This window comes from Gossypium arboreum, chromosome 13, assembly GCF_025698485.1.
Source record: "Gossypium arboreum isolate Shixiya-1 chromosome 13, ASM2569848v2, whole genome shotgun sequence".
Taxonomy (NCBI): Eukaryota; Viridiplantae; Streptophyta; class Magnoliopsida; order Malvales; family Malvaceae; genus Gossypium; species Gossypium arboreum.
Window position 1 is genome coordinate 74,146,169 of NC_069082.1, and position 19,165 is coordinate 74,165,333.

At 35.7% G+C, this 19,165-nt stretch overlaps 1 non-coding gene across 1 annotated transcript; it reads left to right on the top strand.

Moving 5' to 3' along the window:
* The first annotated feature begins 14,178 nt into the window (after nt 1-14,178).
* On the top strand, nt 14,179-14,285 carry LOC128287211 (small nucleolar RNA R71). Its single transcript, XR_008277907.1, has one exon. It is a non-coding gene; the product is annotated as a small nucleolar RNA R71 (small nucleolar RNA).
* Nucleotides 14,286-19,165: the final 4,880 nt, after the last annotated feature.

The window sequence follows — 19,165 nt, forward strand, 5'->3', positions numbered from 1 at the left end:
CTAAGTGCAGGCCACTATACCTACCCGATAACTTCGATCACGTGTGTAGTACTAAGTGCAGGCTACTACGTGTATCAGATGGTTAGGTCACGTGTATAGTACTAAGTGCAGGCTACTACGTGTACCGGATAATTGGTCGCGTGTGTAGTACTAACTGCAGGCTACTATGCGTACCAGATAACCTTGTCTACAAGTGTGAAAATATGTGCAGGCAACTGAGTATCAGTTATTATTCCGAAGAGTTCAACGGGAAAATTAATTAAGTAAAAATACATGTGAACATGATTATATGATGAATAAGTGCAGGTATATGTTTGTGAAAATTATGAGCAATGTGCTCGATATTTGAGTGAACTTCGATAAGACAAAATGGATTAGGTGAAATTATGTAAGAGTGAATTTTAGTAGTAAAACATTGTTGGACAGTAGCAGTTGCGTGACTTTAAAAATTCACCAACAATTGTCTAAGTTGAATTAAATTTCAAAAAAATTATGGAATTAAAGACTAATTAGTCTATTTTTATATAAAAGAAATAGGGGGAACAAAAGAGTTATATATTATGTGATATTCTAATTTTAGTGAGATAGTGTCAGAATGAATTCGAGATCCCCTATTCTGACTTGGAAAAATAGTTAAAAATTGTAAAAAAATAATTATGAGATTTATATGAATAGAATCCTAAATAAGTCTAATTTCAGGGGGAATAGATGGGATCAGAATTGTTGGACAGCAAAATAGGAAAAACTTTAATGAATAAACTATACTAATTGGCTAAACCAAAAATTTTTGAAACTTGATGGGAGAAAGGTATATGAGTCTAGTTTTAAGGAAAATTAACAAAACTAAATTTGGAATTTTGTAGCTCCAGATATGAATGATTTAGTAACTGTAACTCGATAAAATAGCTTAACCTGAACATGTGTAATTGTACAATTATAGTGTTTTATCTTGAAAAGCATGTTAGTAATTGCTTATTCGACTTACTAAGCGTAAAGCTTACCCATCCTCTCCATTCTTTAGTATTGGCAGGTCAGCTCGGGGTTAGAGATCGTCAGAGGCAATATCACACTATCAAACTATCATTTTTGGGAGAATTAATTCAAATATTAGAAATATCAAGTGAGTGGCATGTATAGGAAGTTGGTTTGTGATATGTATTATTATTATGACTTTGACCATACGTATTCGTCTGCATTAAGTTATTATATTTGATCATGAGATGTGGTCCTTATCCATTATGGTTTATAAGTTTAATTAATCATGCCATGTCCTATGTTTTGATGTGATGATATAGTTAACTTTATTTGTTATGCATGATTGGTAATACATTAGGTAAGTTAAATGCAGGCCAGTGGATCATGAATTAAATGGAAATGAGTAATGTTGCCTTGAATATGGATGTTTAATGGACAAATTGGTAACTACATTATGATGGTATAAAATGAGAATAAGATTTAGCATGTCTAGTTCTAGTTAATGTAAGAATGTTTATTATATACAGGATGGTAAGCAAATATGTTTAAATTGAATGACATGTTATTGCATAATTATGGATGTGTAAGTGCTCATTTATGCCACGTATATGTCTTTAAACATGAGTCCATGCATGTGTTCGAAAAGTTTTGAATTAAATGAAATTTTATGGCCCGGTTTTCATCTATGTGTATGGTTAAGTTTGGTAATGCCTCGTACCCTATTCCGGCCTTGGATACGGGTAAGGGGTGTTGTAAAACTAGACCCCTCATTTGAAAGCTTATGCTTTAGGGGTTACAAAAATGTAAAAATCATCAAGAAATAACCAAAGATTACTTACTTGTTAGGGCTTAAAGTGGCTGGAAGCTTAAAGCTCAAAATGCCCATTCTTTGCTGCCATTTTCGTGAGGAAGAAGAAGAAATGAAAGAGAAAATGACATTTTATTTCTTTTTTCTTATTTTATTACAAATTAGTCAAAATAAAACACCTAAAAGCCACAATTTTTGGCTTTTTGACCAATTGGTCTCCCCTTGGCCGGCCACACATTTAAAAAGGGTCTAATTTCACTTTAAAGACCCGCAATTTAAGATACAAAGCAATTTAACACCTTTAGGCATCAAAATACAACTTTTACATTTTACGCAATTTAGTCCTTTTTCGAAATTGGACTAGAAATTGCTAAAATTAACTTACCAAAATTTACATGCACTTATAAAATTATATTATAACACATAAAATAATACTAAAAAAATTTTCTCCGGCCTCAAAATAGTGGTCCGAAAACCACTATTCCGACTAGGCCCAAAATCGGGCTATTACACATACAGCCCGACGAACCTCGAACTCAATTTGCCTTTTCTACCGAACCAAAGTACTTTCTTCTATGGAGACACTTTCAAAAATACTTTATTATCGATCTCGAATTCAATGTATTTCCTTTTCAAATCTGCATATGATTTCTGACGATCAGAAGTTGCTTTCAGACTATCTCGGATTATTTTCACTTTTTGTTCAGTCTCTTAAATGAAATCAACCCCGTGGATCTCATTCTCACTAAGCTCAGTCCAATACAAAGCTGTACGGCATTTCCTAGCATATAAGGCTTCATACGGCGCCACTTTGATGCTTGATTGAAAACTGTTATTATAAGCAAATTCAATCAATGGCAAATAATGTTCCCACCTACCTTCAAACTCAAGAATGCAATATTTCAACATATCCTCGAGAATCTGAATAATCCACTCGGATTGACCATCCATTTGCGGGTGAAAGGCAAACTGAAATGCAATTTTGTACCTAAAGCCTCTTGCAGTTTCTTCCAAAACCGTGAAGTGAATCTCGAATCTCTATGTGACATAATAGACAAAGGTAACCCGTGCAATCTTACAACATTAGAAATGTATAATTTAGCTAATTTATCAAGTGAGTAATCAAATCGTATTGGAATAAAATGAACTGATTTTGTCAATCGGTCAACCACAACCCAAATAGCATCTTTCTTTCGCGAAGATAGGGAAAAACCTAAAACAAAATTCATCTTCACTCTATCCTATTTCCACTCCAGAATCATAATCGGCTGTAACAAACCAGATGGCACTTGATGTTCAGCTTTAACTTGCTGATAGATTAAACATTTCAAAACAAAGTCGGAGATATCTCTTTTCATTCCAGACGACCAGTAATGCTGTTTCAAATCATTATACATTTTTGTACTACTCAAATGAATAGATAAACGACTACTGTGAGCTTCGTTCAAAATCATCTGAATCAACTTTGGATTTCTTGGAACACAAATCCAATCTCAAAATCTCAGACAATCATCTTTATCAACTCTAAATTTTGAATCAAAATCTAAATCACTCTGAGCTTGTTTTGCTATTATCTCATTATCAACTTTCTGAGCATCAAATCTGTTGTAAAAACAACGGTCTCACTTTCAATTCGGCTAAAATCGAACCATTATCAGACAAAGCTAAATGAGTATTCATGGCACGTAATGCAAACAATGACTTTCGACTTAGAGTATCAGCAACAACATTAGCCTTTCCCGGATGATAATCAATATCAAGCTCATAGTTTTTCAGTAACTCTAGCCATCTTCTATGTCATAGATTCAAATCTTTCTAAGTCATCAGATATTTCAAACTTTTGTGATTGGAATAAACATAACATGTAACACCCCTTAAACCTATCCCGTAGTCGGAACAGGATTACAAAGTATTACCGGTCACTACAGTTCGATTACAATTAATAGGAAAAGAAATACAATTTAGTTCATAAAATATATCTTAATGTTTCTTTAATGGGCCCTCGAGACTTAAAATGTATGTTAAAACCAAATCGGGACTCAATTGAGAGCCTATAATTTTTTTCATAAAATTCTTAAATTTCCCTTTTATGAACAGTACCACACACTCGTGTGGCATATGTGACACGACCGTGTCCTTGAGCGCGTGATTTCGTGATAAGTTTTCAATATTTATAATTACTCATTCTTGAACTAACTATTATCGCAATGTAGGCAAGTGTACCTATCGAACAGTAGTATAGTTTTAGTAAGACCGGATTGTCAAACCCAAAGGAACTAAAAGTACTAGTAATGACTGTCTTTTTATTATCTAGCCTAAGAATAAAGAGGTTTTGTTTTAATTAACTAATTATCTAAACTAAGAACGCACAGGGAAAAGAATTGGGGAATTGCTTTTGGGAAAAATCGATTGACTTAAAACAATAACTAAGGAAAAACCCACCTAGACTTTACTTGTTATTCTGGCTCCGAATCAGACGATTTATTAATTTAACTTGTTCCATAGAGATCCCTAAGTTATGTTATTATCCCTATTCAAGACTAATAACGTCTAATCTCTAAATTGAATAATTGAGACTTTTCTCCAATTAACACTCTAGGGTTGCATTAACTCTATCTATGGATCCCTTTATTAGGTTTCACCCTAATCCGGCAAAATCTTGTCACCTTATGTCTAGGCGTGCAAACAACTCCACTTAATTATGGCAAATGTACTCTTAGATAGGGTCTGTTCCTCCTCTGAATAAGAGCTTATCTTTAATCAATATCCTGGGATATCAAACAAGAATTAAGAACACATAATTAAGAGAAAGTTAAATATTTATCATACAATTCAGAAAATAATAACAAGATTCATCTTAGGTTTTATTCCCCTTAGGTATTTAGGGGTTTTAGTTCATAACTAAATAAGAAAACATCTTAGAATAATAAAGAATACAAAACATAAAGAAAACTCGAAACTCCTGAAGGGAAATTGAGGAGATCTTCAGTCTTGATGATGAATCCGACTTCCGAGATGGATCAATCAGCTTCCTTGGAGTAATTCCTTACTCCCTCTTCTCTGTCTCTCTTTTCTTCCTCCTTTAGGGTGTATTTATAGGCTTTGGAATGCCTATGAGCCCTCAAAAGTGGTCTTTTCTGAATTGGACTCAACTTGGGCTCGACAGGGACACGCCCGTGTGCGATTACTTTAGGCCGTGTTCAAGCCTGTTAAAATGGCACGGGCATGTGCTATACTTGTGTGAGTCGTGCTTCGATTCTGCCATATTGACACAACCGTGTGGTCTACCCGTGTGATGAGGTACAAGCCGTGTTAAGTTTGTACTTTGGCCTATTTTCTCAATTTTTGGTCCGTTTCTTGTTCCTTTCACTCTCATATGCTCTCCTAAGTATAAAACATAAAATTAAAGCATTAGGAGCATCGAATTCACCAATTCTAATGAGAAATCATCCATAAAATTCATTAAACATGGGGTAAAAATATGTATAATTTACGGTTTATCAAATACCACCACACTTAAGCATTTGCTTGTCCTCAAGCAAAATTCTCATCTCATAATCAAAATAAATTCTTCTCAACTTATAATTTCTATCGATAATATCTCAAATTAATCCATAAGTAATCATTCATTGAGGATTCAACTAAAAGAACATCAAAGTCTCAAACATTTTGAGTTGAGTATTTAATCATTCAAACATAGGTGTCTCTCCTCATTTAAGTAATTACCGTTGATTTGGAATATCACAGAGTTTCACATCCTCACTAAAGATTCACTCAAGTCACTCGAGTTGTTTAAGGACAATAAATGAAGCACTCATTAGTCAATAATGAAAGGTTATTACCATAGGCTTGCATGAAAATCAAATCTCCACCACTATAATTTAAGATGATACATCAATCAAAAGGTCTTTAGAGGGTTGTAGTGAGGCTTGGTTAGGGGGTGTGGTCACAAGCTAAAAGAAAGGGTTAGAATCAAGATTGAATTAAAAAATTGCTTAACTAGAAAAAGAGTTAATCTTCACTTGCGTACAACATAGCTTCTCTCAGAAAATGAAATTACAGATATATATACATAGGTTTTCTTTCTTTCTTTCTTTCTTTTTTTATTAAGAACAAGTTAAATAATTAAAGACTAACTTATTACAAACAAGACATAGCTAAGCAATTTCTTCAACTCAAATCTCGACAAAAATAGGGATCAAATTAATTTAAGGGATTTCAACAATAATGGGTTAAAGGTTAATATTGAGGTTAATACAAGGAATGGCTTGTTAGGCTCAAATGGGTTTATTAAGGGTTAATCGTGGAGGTAGGCTTTTCATGGCATGAGTGGGTTAATCCTAAGTGCCTTAATCATTTTGATATATCACATCAAATGGTGTGGTCTCGACATGCATAATCAAGCAAGTTCTAGAATAACAGTTCAATACTGACGCAATCAAAGCAATAATAAAAGTGAGCATGAAAGAATTACGAGATGCTCAAAAGGCTCAAAAATCTCACAAAAATTATGGCTTTTTTATGTTAAAAACTTGTGAATTCCAATTCAAAGTAATACCTAAACTTTGGGGAAACAGCCTAAGATTTCAAATTTTTAAAAATCAACTTATCATGCTTGATTCTCTAATGTCTTAAAGTTTAAACAATCAATGCATAAATCCCTATGTTTTAATTCAAGATATATCAATCAAAATCATAAATCAATTAAAATTTATCCTAAATATGATATGAAAGCTTTTCAAGAGAACAAGGCAATCATTCAGGGATTTTTCTGATAATGAAATAAATACCCCTCCACACTTAAGATGTACATTGCCTTCAATGTACAAAGATAGGTATTATAAAATAAAAACAAGATAGGGAGAGAAGTGAAACTTCCTGTATGATGAATTCCTCGAACTAGAGTTTTGGAGAGTAATCAGTTCAAGAGTGGAGGAGGATACTCCGGCAATCGTAGAGGTTCATTAGTCCATAAGTCTTGCGCCAAAAGAAAATTATATCTAGTGGTAGCTATGGTCGTGGTCGAGCAGGACATGGAAGTCGTGGAGAACCTTTCCCGGTGGAGTTTTAGTTCCTATGTGATGATGAGCTTAAGAGTTCTATATAACTGTGATAAAATCAGGAACTTTTAAGGGGATATTAGGAAGAATAATTACTCAATAAGAAATAACCGAACTTAATAATTAAAAAAATAAAATTTCTAAAATCTAACAAAAATAAAAAGTAGTTTCAATAAAAATTAAAAACATAAAATAATAAATAAATATTTCTAAACATCTTCATCGCTGGATGGTTTGCGAGGTGGGACTGGCGATGAGATGTGAAGGTGCTGACAAATCTGCTGTAGAGTAGCGTCAATGTTGTCAAATCGTTGAAAACACTACTACTCAAATCGGGTGAGGCACTCAGAGATGTCAGCATATGAAGCCACTGCATGAACTGGACGAGAGGATGGTGGTGGCTGAGTGGGTGGTTCCTCGTGCTGTGGGGTCAGGAATGTCCTCGTAGGCCTCCTCCTTGGTAGATTGGGTGAGACGATACTGGGAAGGGTAGGTTCCTCGGCGCCTCTCGATTATCCTCATGCTAAGTATGCTCGAGATGCCTTATGGAGGCATCTGGCCGATAAGGGTGAGGGATGATTCTTGGGCCGCGGTGTTGAGGAGCCCGAAGTGTCGCGGCAGCCTAGTCACGTAGGGGCCAATGGAGATGACCCCCTTCCGATGCCACTCCATCTGGTGCTAAATCGCAAGGGCGATAAAATAGGCAAGGTCGATGACATGCCCTTGCGACATGCACTATAAGAAGTAGACGCCGTGGGTGTTGACGACGCCAGTACTCTCTCGCCTCCCCATCATCGTGTGAGCTAAAATAGCGTGTAAGTACCTCAAGGATGGTGGGAGAACTAATGCCTTGGAGTGGATAGGATTGTACGAGGCCGTGCTAGAGGCCAAAGTGTGCCAGCACTTCGAAGGAGAGAAATGTATGAGGCGACTGGGAGCATGTAGTTCATTTTCCTCCCTGAACTCCTCTATATATAGACCTAGTGCGGCACCAAACTCTGGGACGCTTAGCTGGCGGATTAATCTGCCTAAGAGAAACTGAACCGTGCCGGGATTATCGTACCTTATCATTACGGTCTGGAGATGGAACATTGAGCAGAGTTCCATCGTGAGCTCGAGGAATGTCAACTCGATAATCCCGAAGAACAGCTCCCAAGGGTCGGTGGTTAGGAGAGCCCGAATCACGTCAGCCATCTGAACTTGTTCTATGGCAGCCCAGTCGATGCAGCGGCCCGCTGTTAAAGGTCGGGTCCGTAGTATTTGAAACAGTTCCTCTTGGGGCCCGTTGGGGAATTGGAGGAAAGGGTGTCGAATTTTCGCGCTAGGACCCGAGAAAGATGACGCTCCCTTCCTTTTATTTGAAGCGGGGACAGCGAATTTCTTTCCTCGTGAAGATGACATCGTATACGCTAAGGGAGAGAGATGGAGTGTTAAAAACGAAGTTGAAGGTGGTACACGGGCGTGGTAGGGGGGTTGTGTGGACTTGCAGCGGCTAGGGTTAGGGTTTTTGAGTGGGGAAGACAATGAATAGTGTAGCCTATTTATAGATTTTGGGACACACGGCCATGGGACATGCCCGTGTGCCCTAATTTCAGCCCGTGTGTTTTGCGTTTTTCTTATTTTGGCGCGTCTAAAATTCAACACATGCCCGTGTGCCTCAGGCGTGTTGGTGAACATAGCCGTGTCGTATAGCCGTATCTAGCTTCGTTCGCTTCTCCCACACCCGTGTATGCAATCCCCATGCCCGTGTTAATTTGACAGGTTTGACCACGGGTGTTAGACACGGGCGTCTCACACGCTAGTTCTATTTTAACAGGTTCATCCACGGTTCTTCTACACGGGCGTGTCTCACGCCCATGTTGTTTTGGCAGGCTCAACCATAGCCATGTCGCACGGCCGTGGCGTTTTATCATAGCCCGTGTTGGGGAAATCTTTTGCCCTGTTTTCACACGGCCTTAAGCACGCCCGTGTGCTTGGTCGTGTCTCTGTGGAAACACCTGTATTCAAGATTACTATTAGTAGATTAGGAGTTAAATACCAAAATTTAAAGAAATTAATAATGTTAGTGCTCGGATTGCCTCCCGAGAAGCGTTTATTTATAGTCTGAGCTCGACTTACCTCTCCGTTGAATGGTCATGGTGGTTCAAGGAGTTCATACTCCTCATTCCTGATATCAATCTCATCAAAATAAGGTTTTAATCAGGTGTTGTTTTGTAACACCCCGTACCCGAGACCGTTGCCGGAGTCGAACACGAGGTATTTACGGACTTATTTCATTTATTTTCACAGTCCATTTTAAAAATTTCCAGACAAGCTGGCTAACTGCGTCACTATTACCTTAAAAATCATATCTTGAGTTCCAAAACTCAAAAACCAGTTTTGTAAATTTTACCTAAAACTAGACTCATATATCCATCTACAAATTTTTTTCTAGAATTTTTAGTAGAGCCAATTAGTACAGTTTATTAGTTAAAGTCTCCCCTGTTTCAGGGTTTGGTGGCTCTGACCTTCATGCATTATGACTTATATATCTCCCTGTACAGGGCTTCAATACTTATGGCGTTTGTTTCTAACGAAACTATACTCAAAAAGGAATCTATACATATATTGCATGACTTCTAATTATCTCTTGTTAATTTATAGTGAATTTCCAAAGTCAGATCAGGGGATCCAGAAATCACTCTGGTCCTGTTCCACGAAAACTTAAATATCTCTTAAAATACGACTTATATGATCGTTTCGCTTCTTCCATATGAAAGTAGATTCATAAAGGTTCGATTACATAATTTATTCACTATTTAATTCCATTCTTACTATTTTTAGTGATTTTTCAAATCCACACCACTGCTGCTGTCAGCATCTGTTTTTAAGGTAAACTATACCTATTTCATGGTTTTCCATGAATCAACTAGAACTTGTCATACAAAGCACCAAAATGATCATGATTAACCATTCCAATGGCTAATCGTTACCAAACATTTCCATACCTCTCAATGAACAACATACAAAACGATTATAATGCTATGCTCAAAGTATACATATAAGCCATTTTAGTATGGCTATCCAAATTTATACAAAACCAAAGGGTACGTGACCAACAACAAAAAGGGTAGTCCTATACATGCCATTTTCAGAGTTCAACCAAAAGTGTACCAAAAGGGCTTTGATAGTGTGGACGACTTCGACTTCAACAATCCCGAGTCCGATGGTGACGAACCAAAATCTATAAAAGAGATTCAAAGAATGGAGTAAGCATTTAATGCTTAGTAAGTTTTGAGCAATGAAATTAGGCACAATCAAGTATAGCATTCATATAACTAAACGGATAATTTCATATACACATATTCTCAAAAATCAGTCCTATTTCACATTTCCAACCCTTATATTCACACATAAGGATCGACTTAACCAAAGGCGGAAGCTCATTAATTGGTGAGCGAATAATATTTAAAAGGAATCAACTACTCCAATGCATATCTGAAATGTACCTCATCGTTGGGATTTTACGCGTATTAATTGAAATTATTACAGCAAGATCGCTCATTCCCAAACCAAGTACCTTGAATTTAGCGGATATAGCTACTTGCTCAAATGTCTTCGGGACTTAGCCCGGTTATAGTAACTTCGCACAAATGCCTTAGGGACTTAGCCGGTTATAGTAACTCGCACAAATGCCTTGGGACTTAGCCCGGAATTGGTCACTAGCACAAATGCCTTGGGACTTAGCCGGTTATCATCCGAATAGCCATGCACATATCAATAAATCATGACACATCTATATTTCATTTTCATAACTAGAATTCAAACACAAGTCAATTATCAAGCATTATCATTTTCGGCTAAATAGTTACATACAAATAGCATGATTTTGATTTACTTAAAACATGATCTAATCGAATCATAATCTAAGATCCATTACTCAAAAACTTACCTCGGATGTTGTTGAACGATTTCGGCAGCTATTCGATCACTTTTTCCTTTCCCTTATCCAACTTTGGTCCTCTAAGCTCTTGAGCTAATTCAAACAAATTTAACTTATTAAAGTCTCATTATGCTAGCTTATGGCCGAATATGACAAGGAGTTTGATAGGTCATATGGCCACCTTTAGCTCAAATACAAAATGGTCATACGCATTTTTAATCACATTGAGCAATTTAATACAATTAATCTAACATTTCCTCATGTGCACCTTTATGACCGAATACACACATCATTAACCTAATATCAATTAACTAAGCACTTTAACAAATTCTCTTTGAGCCGATTATCTAAGTCAAGATAGATTCATCATTGTGCTCGCCTATAACCGAATACATGCAACACCAATCTATCTCATGTGGCCGAATTTGCATGTCTATGTTGAGGCCAATTATATGCTTAATACTTCCTACAAATATGGTTACTTGTATTGACTACATACCATTTGTTTCAAGTTCAAAACTCGGCTAATACACATATATACACTAGTAATCAAATACTAACATTTGCACTTCCTCTTACTACCATTTTTCATCCAAATAACATGAACAACAACCATATTTCTCTTCTACTTCCTACCATGGCCGAATGCATCAAGACACCATACCATTTCAATTTTGGTCATGTTTTAAACAAAGAATTTAATGTCTAACTTAAACATGCTAAAAAGAAAATCCAAGAGTCATCAATCCACCATCACATGTATCATTACAAAGCTTCACATTTAGCATGCAAATGACATCAACACAAATCGACCTTAGCCTAAACTTAACTCATCTTCATGCCTCATCACCACAACATCAAACACCACCCAAGAAGACAACACCCATGGCCGAGTATCATCTCCCTCACATAGCAAAGATTTAAACCATGGGCTAGGTAGAACTCAAGCTAACAACTAAAAATATGCATGAATCTCATGGAGCAACATCAAACATACCTTAGCCTAGTTACAAGCATGGCCGAACCTCTTCAACTTTTCTCCCTTTCTTTTCCTTTGATTTTTCGGTCAAAGATGTTAAAGGATGAACATTTTTTTCTTTTCTTTGTTTCCATCACCCTTCATCCCCTTATTTTATTACTAACTCTTTTATTTTATTCTTTCCAACATGAAACATTAACATAACATGTTTATGACATGTTTTGCCCATCACATTTTGTCCACCCTCATTGTCATGGCCGGCCACTACCAATTAAGTGGGGAAATTGACATGCAAGTCCACCCTTTTGATTACATGCACTAATAGATCCTTATAGATTAACCTATCACATTTCAAAAGTGTCACACATAAGTCCTATTAACTAAATTCACATGCAATTAACTAAATCGAAGCTTAAAACTTTCACACATTCATATTCACATATTTTAGAAAATAATTATCATATTCAAATAATTTGGTGACTCGGTTTAGCGGTCCCGAAACCGCTTTCCGACTAGGGTCACTTTAGGGCTGTCACATGTTTACCTTAAAAGTGCCGAACTTGGGATGACTCACCTCCACCGTACCGAATGGAAAAATACTAAGTACCATAAGGGGGATTTCCTCATTCGGTGCGGTAGTGACACTGTGTGAATCTGCGGCATCTAATAAGACCTTATCACCAACCTTAAGTTGATTTGGAGAGGTATCGGGCTTGTTTTGGCGTAGTTTCAGTTTGTCGGGTGTTCTTGGTTTGTGCGTCTGCCATTCATCGAGTTCCTTGATTTGAAGTCTTGAATCTTCATGAACAGGTTCTCTATTATTTCTTGAGAATGACTCGTGTGCTTTCTTCAGACTCATTTTCTGCAAAGTAGGTTGCACCATATTATTAGGTTTAGTAGAATGGTGTGGACCATTACCTTCAATGTTCAATGTGATGCCAGAATTACGAGCTTAAAAGGTGATCGTTTCATCTACCACACGAAGTGTAAGCTCACCTATGCCAACATCAATAATTGTTTTAGCAGTTGCTAAAAAGGGCCTCCTTAAAATCAAAGGGGTGTTATTATCCTCCTCTATGTCTAGAACAACGAAATCAACGGGAAATATGAACTTATCTACTTTCACTAGTACATCTTCAATAATACCCCTAGGAAATCTTATAGTTTTATCTGCCAATTGAATGCTCATTCTAGTTTGTTTAGGTTTCCTAAGACCTAGTTGCTGAAACATTTTATAAGGCATGACGTTAATACTAGCCCCTAAATCAGCTAATGTATAATTTATATCTAAACTACCAATTAAGCAAGGAATTGTAAAACTCCCTGGATCTTTCAATTTTTGGGGTAGCTTATTCTGTAGAATAGCTAAGCAGACTGCGTTTAGCTCCACATGAGACGCTTCATCCAATTTCTGCTTATTTACTAAAAGCTCTTTTAAAAATTTCAATGCATTCGGCATCTGCGACAGAGCTTCAACAAACGGTAAGTTAATATGTAATTTTTTCAAAAGTTTAAGGAATTTACCAAATTGTTCATCTGAGCGGTCTTTTCTTGTCGCGTTAGGGTATGGGACATGAGGTTTATATTCTTCATTCACTATTTTGTTATGACTCACCTCACTTTTACATTTGCTCACCAAGTTTCTTGCATCAATTCTGGCTCAGGCGCAATGAATCCTTTCTTATCTTGAGTACTAATTGCATTGAGGTGTTCCCTCGGGTTAGGTTCAGTATTACTTGGTAAGCTACCTTGTGGTCATTCAGAGATTAGTTTGGATAGCTGGCCTATCTGAGTTTCGAGTCCTTGGATCGATGCTTGTTGATTTTTAAGTGCTGTCTCGGTATTTTGGAAATGGGTTTCTGACACTGAGATGAATTTAAAGAGCATCTCCTCAAGGTTCAGTTTCTTCTCTTGTTGATAAGGTGGCTGTTGAAAACCCTGAAGATTTTGTGGCTTTTGATTCCCTTGACTACCCTAGGAGAAAATTGGGTGGTTCCTCCAACCTGCATTATAAGTATTACTGTATGAGTTATTTTGAGTTCTAAAGTTATTGTTACCCATATAGTTGACTTGTTCCTCTTCGGTTATAGGATTGAAGGATTGATATTCTGTATGCACACCTCCTCCACTTGAGTCACACCTCATTACTGGATGTACCTACGTAAAACCAAGTAAACCATCAATCTTTTTATTGAGAAGTTCTACCTGATTTGACAGCATAGTAACTGAGTTGACGTTATAAACGCCTGCTGTTTTTGTTGGCTTAGTCCTTATGACTTGCCACTGATAGCTATTCAGTGGCATTTCTTCAATAAATTCATAAGCCCCTTCAAGTGTTTTGTTGTTGATGGTTCCTCCAACAGCTGCGTCAGTCATCTGTCTTGTCGAGGGATTCACACCATTGTAGAACGTTTGAACTTGCAGCCATAGAGGTAACCCATGGTGAGTGCACCTTTGCAATAGATCCTTGTATCTCTCCCATGCATCGTAAAGTGTTTCTAAGTCCATATGAACAAAAGAAGAGATATCATTACGTAATTTAGCCTTTTCAGCCGGTGAAAAATATTTTAGTAAAAAATTTTCGGTCATTTGTTCCCAAGTAGTGATAGACCCTCGTGGTAACGAGTTCAACCACTATTAGCTTTGTTTCTCAGTGAAAAAGGGAATAACCGAAGGTGAATGGCATCATCAGAAACACCATTAATTTTGAAAATGTCACAAAATTCCAGAAAATTCGCCAAGTGAGTGTTGAGATCCTTATCCTGCAAACCATCAAACTGAACAAACTGCTGTATCATCTGAATTGTGTTAGGTTTCAGTTCGAAATTATTTGTAGAAATAGCAGGTCAAACAATTGTAGGAGGTAGGTGATTGCCTTGGTTTTCAGCCATCTCTTCAGTTGGGGGTTGAGTATCGTCTTCTTGCTCATTCTCCGTGTATCTTAAGTTGCGCCTTATTTCTCTTTGGTTTCTACGAACTGTACGATCGATTTCTTCATCAAAAAGTAATGGTCCTGACGGGTTTTTTCTAGTCATAAACTATAAAAACCTGCCAAGAGAAAGAAAGAGTGGGTTAATAAATAATAATAATAATATTAAATTGCAAGAAAAATAAATGGCTAAAGTAATAGAAATTGAGCGTTCCTAATATCGTAGTTCCCCGGCAACGGTGCCAAAAACTTGATCGCGTGATTTCGTGATAGGTTTTAAATATTTATAATTACTCGTTCTTGAGCTAACTATTATCGCGATGTAGGCAAGTGTACCTATTGAACAGTAGTATAGCTTTAGTAAGACCGAATTGTCAAACCCAAAGGAACTAAAAGTACTAGTAATGACTGTCTTTTTATTATCTAGCCTAAGAATAAAGAGGTTTTGTTTTAATTAACTAATTATCTAAACTAAGAACGCACAGAGAAAAGAATTGGGGAATTGCTTTTGGAAAAAATCGATTGACTTAAGACAATACCTAAGGAAAAATCCACCTAGACTTTACTTATTATTCTAGCTCCGAATCGGACCATTTATTCATTCAACTTGTTCCATAGAGATCCCTAAGTTATGTTATTATCCCTATTCAAGACTAATAACGTCTAATCCCTAGATTGAATAACCAAGATTTTTCTCTAATTAACATTCTAGGCTTGCATTAACTCGATCTATGGATCCCCTTATTAGGTTTCACCCTAATCCGGCAAAATCTTGTCACCTTATTTCTAGGCGCGCAATCAACTCCGCTTAATTATGACAAAAGTACTCTTATACAGGGTCTATTCCTTCTCTGAATAAGAGCATGTCTTGAATCAGTATCCTGGGATGTCAAAACAAGAATTAAGAACACATAATTAAGATCAAGTTAAATATTTATCATACGATTCAGAAAATAATAACAAGATTCGTCTTAGGTTTCATTCCCCTTAGGTATTTAGGGGTTTTAGTTCATAACTAAATAAGAAAACATCTCAGAAGAATAAAGAACACAAAACATAAAGAAAACCCAAAGCTCCTGAAGGGAAATTGAGGAGAGATCTTCAGTCTTGATGATGAATCTGGCTTCCTAGATGGATTAATCGGCTTCCTTGGAGTAATTCCTTACTCCCTCTTCTCCGTCTCCCTTTTTTTCCTCCTCTAGGGTGTATTTATAGGCTTTGGAATGCCTATGAGCCCTCAAAAGTGGCCTTTTCCGAATTGGACTCAACTTGGGCTTGGCAGGGACACGACCGTGTGCGATTACTTTAGGCCATGTTTGAGCCTGTTAAAATGGCACGGGCGTGTGCTATACCTGTGTGAGTCATGCTTCGATTCTACCAGATTGACACGGCCGTGTGGTCTACCTGTATGAGGAGGTCCAGGCCGTGTTGAGTTCGTAGTTTGGCCCATTTTCTCTTACTTTGGCCCGTTTCTCATTCATTTCGCTCTCCTATGCACTCCTAAGTATAAAACATGAAATTAAAGCATTAGGAGCATCGAATTCACCAATTCTAATGAGAAATCATCCATAAAATGCATTAAACATGGGGTAAAAATATCTATAATTTAAGGTTTATCAGTCCTCTACTTGTGGAGCTCTCAGACTTTTTCCTATGAACTAATTAATTTCACACGGCCAAGACACACGCCAATGTGCTTAGCCCGTGTGGCAATCTGTTTTGTAGCATTTTAGGTGCAGAGGACACACGACCTAACAACATGCCCATGTGCAAGCCATGTGTCTCACACGGTCTAGTCACACGCCCGTGTGCCAGGTCGTGTGGACTCAATAATGAACCTTTCACACTTTACTAGCCAACCCTGAAAATTTCAAACCACAACCAATACAAAATACCAATACTAAAACAATTCAATACTTGACTTAAAACACTTATCATGTATCATTATCAAATATCAATTTACTTATTTCACTATTACAATCACAATGCAAAATAACACACTTAAGACATCCTAGGTACATGCCATTATCAACAATTTACATGCTTTACCTTATCGAGTTTGAGATCGGCCTGGGATGTTAATTCAACGATCTAGCTTTATTTAACCTGTGCATGAAAACAAACCGTACGCTGTGTATGGAATCAGTGGTATTTCTATAAACCGATACTTAAGTCAATAATAAATCATATATCAGTGAACCTTGAGAATTCAATCTATTACTCTTAATAGTTCAATCATTTGTTTTTGATTTATAATACTAAGATATTGTAAATAACTTTCAATGAAATGTATACAGTTTCAATGTTTATTCATTATCCGTCAATTTTTCATATTTATTCAGTAACAACCAGTATTCAGTATCTTTCAGACATTTAGTAGCAGTCCAATATTCAGTAGCAATTAGTTTTTCGTACTTTTATTTACAATTCATTTGAATAATAATTTTATTCACCTTTCATTCAATATTCGTATGATTTCATTTCAATAACATCAATATTCTTTGGTAACAACCAATTGATCTTTATTGTTCAACCATCGATCCAACAATAATAATCGGTTAATCAAGAGCAATCATTTATTCAAGATCGATCGTTTATTCAAGAACGGTCAATTATTCAAGAATATCGGTCTTTAATACTTTTCATTACCCCTATTAATATAACTTTCGGACCTAGACGGATACGGATCCAACCCACACACCGGGGATAGTACACAGTGTTTCATCGGCCGGAGCAGGATTACACTATGTCAGTAATGGTAACAGTAACAGTAACAGTAATAGTAACAATAGCGGTACACAAAGTACCTCATCGGAACAAATTCGAAATAGTAATAAGATGGCGATCAGTGCGGAGTACCTCTTCTAATGAATCCGGAATGCGACAACGATGAGTCGACACAAATAGTGTCTCATCGACACAAAGTCGGAATATCCCTGAACACTTCCAATCCTATGGCATGCCAACTATATCTGACTAGCCCAATACTGTTAATAGGGTTTTCAGTCTTCTTTTAAATAACAGTCATTTTTTCGATGTTTAAAATCAGTAAATATTTCAATTCATTTCTCAATAATCACATACTTATCACACATTCAATCCAATATCAATAATCACATGTAATCCATGAATTTTTATTCTATTCAATACCATAGTAATAATAATTATTATTACCATTCATATAAATAATAAATTCAACAAATAATTATTAGATTTGGTTTATAGAAATACAAACCGTAATTTTCGAGCTATCCCTCGTCGACTTTGTCTTTTCCTCGCTTCGTCAAGATTTTCTGGCACAACGCTAGCTACGGAAATTAATTAAATATTATCAACACATTACCATTCAATTTTCATTTTAGACTAATTTCAATACTCTAATTTCACCATAAAACCATAATTTTGAAATTCTTTCAATTTAGTCCCTAAAGCATAAAACTTATGAATTACTTTACAATTCAATCATTATTTCAGTTCTAACTTGAATTTCTATCAATTTAATCCCTAATTCATCATTTTATTCAACATGAACAATATTTAGAAATCTAATAACTTTCAATATATCAACCAAAGCTTCTAAAACATCAAAATTAAGTAAAAAGGGCTAAATTAACTTACCAATTAAACCTTCAAACCTCAAAATCTCAATTTTTCCTTTTTCTTTCTTTCCTTTCTGTTTCCTTCTTTCCTTCCCTTGTTTCGTCCCTGCTCTCTGTTCTTTCTCCCTTTGTTTCCTCCCTACTCTCTGTTCTTTCTCCCTTTCTTTTTCTCTTGTTTTGTTTCTTTATTCTTTTATTTCATTTACTTTATATGTATATAATATAATAACAATAATAAATATATATTTAATAATCAATATATTTATTACAAATGTAATATTACTTATACTTACACATGTAACATATCATCATCATACATTTGTCATGTTTTAATTTATTTATTACATAAAAATCTTATAATATAATTATTTAATTAATAAATATCTTCTATAATTAAATACATATATTACAAATGTATGTATTTTTATTTATACACTTGTATCAAATCATATCCACACATTTGTCTTTTTTAATTTATTCATCATATAATATCATTTTAATAATAATAAATACATTAATATTTACTTAACTAATAAGCAAATACATACATGTATTACAAATTTATGTATAATATTTATTACACTTATATTTGATTTTTTGCCACACACTTGGCATTCACTTTGGCTTATTTACTTATTTAGTCCCTTCAATTTTCTTTATTCTATAATTAAACTTTCACACTATATTCAATTTAATCCTTTTATCCAATTATCCTTAATTTAAGCTAATTCACTTAATTAAACTTTAATTAACCACTCACTTAGCTTCGTAAATATTTTTAATAAATACTTACGAATCTATTTTTTAGAAACAAAGACCCAAAAATGCACTTTTTCGATAACTGTAAAATTCGGGTCATTACATGACATTTCTCACCAAACAGATAGTGGCGC